Genomic DNA, 6,441 nt, shown 5'->3' on the forward strand with positions numbered 1-6,441 from the left:
CAGTCAATCGAGCTCTCTCCCACTTTCTAACAGCCCAGTGGTGACTGCAACATTTCCAGATGTCAGAGCTGTGGCTTCTACAGGAGCCAATCCACACTGTAGGCTCAGTTAGGTGTAAAATATTTCCTGCATCTGCTGTTTAATATAAACTCTGCTAACTTTATTTCTCTGTGCACTTGATAGAGTATATGTTTTAGTCCTATGCCTTCTATTGTGTTTTTCTGTAGAAGATATATTGTTCATCTTTTGTTTTAAAAAATAAACAACCTCTGTTTTTGAGTAAGACAGCTCGTAAGAGGATTTATATCATCGTATAAAACTTAAATGCAAAGTCAGGAGTTTCCTGTGTTTAAAAAAAAGTTATATCTAATCCCCCTTGTCACATACAGCTCCTGTTTGTGTGTGTGTGTGTTTGTGTGTGTACTGCTGTTGCTGCTCTGATGGATCTGCCTTTGTCTTTGCTCCTCCCATTCCTGCTGCAGCGCCTACTCTTTCCAACACTGCTAATGACAGTGAGTTTAATTAGTGCCAGCAGATCCCCCCACTAACTGTAACTTCATTAACCGCTGTCAACAGGCCAAGCAACGCTGCACATAAACACAGCTCATTATGACTCTGCCCCATCTTTTGTCTCCTCCCTGCTCCAGAATCCCACACTATTTATCTCTACATATACATATATAAATCTCACACCATAATGAGACCGTAATCCTCCAGTTGGGATGGATGAGAAGATGGGAGGTCATTTTTCACTCCCTGCGCAGATTGTGAAGCAGCAAACAGCAAAAGCATACAAAAAGCCAGGCTTCTGTTTTAGTTTTACATCATAAGGTAGAAAGGGAGGTGTTATATGATGTGTGTATCATGTGGAAAATCCAGTATTTGGCTGTGATAATCCAAACAGTAATGTGTGGTTCATATCAAATGAGTCATAATTATGAAACAGTAAATTGGAGTCAATCAGGTTATTGAATAGATGGTGGAACCCATGTGAAATCCATCTCACATTGATTTATTCTCTGACCCATAAATCAAAAGCATATCACGATTAACTTTACAGCTCACATCAAAATGCATTGATTGACCCCAGGACAATCTTTAGCAACAAGATCAATTTTCCCTAATAAGGATCAGTGATGGTCGGTCTAGGTTTGTCCATCTCCAACAATGGTTCTGGCAGTGTATAAGTAACACTATGTGCCAGTAAATCCAGTCTACCCCACAGTAGAGTGATTTATGAGACTGCAGAGGGTGAGCTTTCATGACTTCACTTTCTTTCCTGGAGAGCTGTGTATATGACATGTAAATGCGATAATTTGCCTGGTCAATTATCCTCCATCCTTACTCTATTTGGCTGGCATTGTGCAGTGTTTCAGCACTGTTTGCCTGCTGATAGAGAGATAACCCCAAGCCTTGTTAGATTCCTGACAGGCGCGGCTTGTCAGTCTGTGGTTCTGAAACCTCCCTAATCAAAAAATCTCTTGGAGCGAGCCAGTGGATTCTGCAGGGGTGAGCATCATCAAAGCCTTTCATGTTTCCTGGCTAAAGGGAGAGAGGGAAGGGGAGAAAGCTTTAGCAGGTACACTGTGCTCTTTGTTTACCCTTTCTCTTACCAATCTGGTGCACAGATGGCCAACAATTATTTCTCTGTGTGTGCATTGCCGCTGGCAAGCCACCAGCTTTTCAGAGATTGGTGTAATCCTTTATTATTTATGATTGTCTGGGATTTTTGGATCAAGATTGAACACAATCTGTTGAATAACTGAGAGGAGCGGGAGGCAGCAGAGTGGAATGAAATGCAAACAAAGAGAGTGGAAATGGAGAAGTCAGGGCATCCATAATGAAGATGTGATGCTCACTGTTAGTAGAACTGCTCCTGAATCCAGAACACTTTAATCCCATTAACACTGACTAAATATACCATTTGTTTTAAGCTTGCCAGTGGTGGTGTTTATGCTAATAGCCTGGTTGCTCTAGGCGATTTCAGAAGACTTTTGGAGGGCACCGGCTAATAATTAGATTTAATAAGGAAGTCAATTTCTATCCTCATTTGAAATAAAAATAAGAGGCTTAGCCTCTCATAGGACAGGCATTAATTTGTTGATTTGGTCTCGCTTACTCTCTCAGGGCTTCTGTCTCCATAATTCTTTAACCCTTTTGTGTCCTTGTTTAGGGAACAAAGATGCACTGGTAGCAATATTCTGGGGACCATCAATCACTCTGATGATATGTGTAGAGGCTATTGATCACCAAGCTACTTGCTGATATGAAGGATGCTATATGGTGAACACGCTGAAATGTAAATAAGTACATTTAATCAAGTACCATACTTAAGTACAAATTTGACGTACTTGTAATTTACTTGAGTATTTCCACTCTCTGGTCCTGGTGGAAATATTGTAGTTTTTTTGTACTTTTTGTTTGACATAGTAGTTCAGATTAAGATTTTACATGTAAACCATATGATCTGTTCATAAAATATGATGCTTTGTTAAAGATTAAACTACCCAACACTAGGACAAACCAAACACTGGCTCCAGAGAGGGCCTTGCGTGTTTTTCGTAGGTTTCACGGCCACGGAGTGTTCAAAGCAGGCTGAAACCTGGGCTTTTGACTTGAAGGCGACATTTTTACATACGTTCACTTCATGTTTTGGAACTTTAACCATGTTTAACATAGATATCTGATATTATAACAGTATATAAATGACAGAAAATCACAAAAGCATCATATATCCCCTTTAATATTTATGCATCAGTAATGATAATCCAATAAAATAGTGTAAAACTCACAGGGGGCATTTTTCTGCAATGAGTACTTTTACCTTAATTACATTTTGCTGATAACATTTTTATTTGAGATTTAAGATTTTCAAAGCAGTACTTTTACATGTAATGGAGTGTTTTTACAGTGTGATATTGATACTTTTACTTAAGTATTTGAAAACTTCCTCCACTGCTGATGAAGTAGTGTGTTATGCTGTAGATCTGGAGTTGATACGTATAGGTGTTACTGTTCTGACCTGTCCTGTACAGCAGAGCTCATCATTCCAGTCGACTGCTGGGCTCTGCTCGGCCGGCCTCATGAGCAGGGGTTCCAGCTGGAGGAGCTCTCTGATCTGCTGTCAGACAGCGGGCTCACTCTCCCCTGCCCTGATAACTTCCTCAGCTCTCTATTATTCTTTTCTCTACCCAGTCAAGCCCCCCGCGCTACCCCATCCCCTCGCTCTGTCTCTCTTTTTCAACTTAATAATGGAACCAAGTACCCCTCCAGAGCAAGCAGCAATGCTGGCTGCAGGTGAAGGAATCATTTTAAGCGAGCATGTGTCAGTCAGCAGGTATAGGAGCACTTGTGGAGTCAATTTGGCATGGAGGAGCAGAGCTATATTACTGTGTGCCAGGGAATATGAAATGCGGCAGAAGTGGTGAGGCAGAAGTGGTGAAATGCAGTATATGAGGGGAGAAGCCTGCGGTCTCATAAGGAGATTTCTGAGATATGACATAGCTCACGTCATTATTATGGACCCTGCTAAAGGGCTCTGCTTACCGTTCATTGCACGCAGTGATAAATTCATTTTTCACTGTGATGTTTTGTCCTGCTGTAGATGGTTACAGCTCTGTTTGATGTAAGTGAATATAATGTTGCTCTCATGAGACACTTAGACAAACAATCCACAGACTCTTTCCTCAGTAGCAATTGCACTTCTCTGGCATGGGTTGTTACCTTGACAACATATTTTCTTCGAGCCAGTCATGTGAAGTCATTCCCATGCCATGTGAATGTAATCATGAACCATAACCGAATTTAGGCCCAAAGAATCTTTTTAATCACATTAACCATTTAGCAAACTGGATTAGAGTAACAAAATCTTTGTTGAGCAGCTCAAGGTCTTCTCAATCAACTGGTACCGCTTGATCCTCTGATCAGTTAAATGTTGAGTCTTTTCATAGTATTTGTGTCCTGAATTATGGAACGCATCCAGAAAGAGATTGTTGGCGAGGAATAATTCGATACAAAGACTAGCTATGCAGCCTCTGCAGCCTATAACTAGCTGTAATTTGTAGTTTGTTGTCAACACACTTAAAATAGAAATCAAGCAGCTATGCATTTCCTGAGCTGAGGGCCTGTTGAACAAGCTTTCACTATGGTAGTTCTGATTCTTGATTATGCAGTGTGAAGGGTGTGGGTGAAAAGGGAAGTTTAGAAGGGCTACTTTGTCCCCCATCACCTCTGTGAAAGTAGCTTGCTGACTGTAAATGGATAAGAATACAACTGGCAGCCCTCCAGATCTGCTGTGTGTGTGGACACAGGACAATAATAGCATAGCAAGACAACAAGTTTGTATATGAGGGTGAGGCTGCGGAGGAAGAGGTGTTCACGTATCAGCCGTGTGAGGCCTGCTGGTTCAGCACTGAGACGTGTTACAGATTGAATACAGAACATCTGAGGCTTTCTGTGTTTTGTTGCACTTCTCTTTTTTTTGCATATTTTTTTTACCTGTATGGACTGCATAGTAGTGAATATCATGAACATTGTGCTGGATTAAAACACAGTTTGTATGAGTAAACATTAACTGAAAGATGAGGGTGTCATGGTTACTAACATAGGTAGATTAACACAAACAGCCACGATGTGCTCAAAAGACACACTGAGACTTTTTTTTCCTGGATGTTAACATTGTGCTGTCAGTTTAATCAACTTGTTTTCTGGTGGTAGCGTCAGCGTGTGTAGATGAGTTTTTTCTTCATCACTGACATGTTTTCTTAATTAGATGTGACAGAATTCACACCACAACTCAATACAAGGGCATCACAGAGAGCAACAAAAGAGAGTCTGATATATGAACACATAATAGAGCACGTACTATTTTTAGTAATCATTTGCATTAACTCTACATACAATGTGTCTAATTTTATTTTATTCAAATCTAACTAGCAGTACAGTGCTAATTGACTTGCAATTGTAACGTGAAATATGCTGTGGAAACACACTTTCTGCACTTTTTTCAAAGACATACAAGACACATTTTTCGGGAACATGAACTTATAGAGAAAATATTTAACCCTACTTGAGTTTTAAGGAAAATCTACAATGCACAGTTTTGTTATTAATGTCCGTACTTATATTTATCAGTGAGGGACTGTTGATAGCAGAGAATATTAAGTAGTGAGTAGCAATTGGCTCTTTGTCCCCCTCAGCCGAAGGCTAAGTACAGCTCAGGATTCCTGCCAAAGACCTCATCTTTTTGTTTTGAGACTCTCTCCATGTCTGCATTTTTCTCCTTTGATAAGGACTTTCATCCTGTTTTCATTGGTTACTGTCTGATGAGTCACCCTGATAATACAGTAGAGGCAATTCATCTTGCCACTACACACTGTAGGCCCTTTGTTGCATGGAATGTGTGTGCATGCACGTGTGTGCGTTTTTGTGAATTTCTGCCTCCTCCCTGTGAGTGACGCCACCTGTGATACACAGCATGCGTGTGTTTGTTTGTGAATGTGCAGTATGTCTGTGTGCATCGCCATATAAATAGCATGCCAGTACCCTGAAGTGTAAGTCATCGCAATACTACCCCAGCCTTTGCAGTAACAGGGACCTCATTTTCTGCTTCATGAACAGGAAAGTAAGCCTGCATGAGAGAGAAAAATGGCCCAGTCATTTATTAACTGCGAGTCACATTAATGAGCCAATACTGTGTAATCTCCAAAAACATCCAGTATAGGTTCATGATAAATCGTTCCACCGTACCGTTGATCTTCTCGTTCTACGGCCGCAAAACCATGATTTCACACAGTATGCCTAGAGGAATACGAGCAATTTCTCCACAGAAATACATGCGGGGTGTGAAAATTATAGCTGGCTTTGGACAATATGACCCCGCAGTAATTGTTCTGTGGAAGAAGCAAAATATTTGCTCACTTGCTATATCTGAGCTATGTGGAAAGCGGGTTTCTACTCAGTTCAAAGTGGCAGGAGTGAGGACAATCCCTGCTCTGTCAAGAATTAGAGCCACCTCTGCAAATAGGCCAGTGTGTAATGCCTGAGGGTGGGAGTTTCAGTGAGGCTGGGGTTTCCGTGTAAATAAACAGTGTGGGGGTCTCAGTGGGCGGAGGGCCCCCTCTCCCTGGGGTTTGGCCCGGCCTTTTGTTGCCTTTAATCCAAGCACTCTCTATTGAAAAGCATGAGGGGGTGCCTGGCTGAGATTAGCCCGCCAGCTCTTGTGTGTGCTTGAGTTTCTCACAGACTGCCTCCATACTTTTGGAAATAACACAGTTATCCCACATCCTCAAGGTGGCTGACAAGAATGACAAGTAGACGACTGCTGGGCAATCTCAGACCTTAACATGACAAAATGACCTTTGCATTCCCAAAATGCTACTACTACTATAGCCAGTGTGAAGCATGGCTGGTTGTTTTCCCACTTTAGTCACTTCACAGACC

This window comes from Thunnus albacares, chromosome 7 (genome assembly GCF_914725855.1).
Source record: "Thunnus albacares chromosome 7, fThuAlb1.1, whole genome shotgun sequence".
In the NCBI taxonomy this organism is placed as follows: Eukaryota; Metazoa; Chordata; class Actinopteri; order Scombriformes; family Scombridae; genus Thunnus; species Thunnus albacares.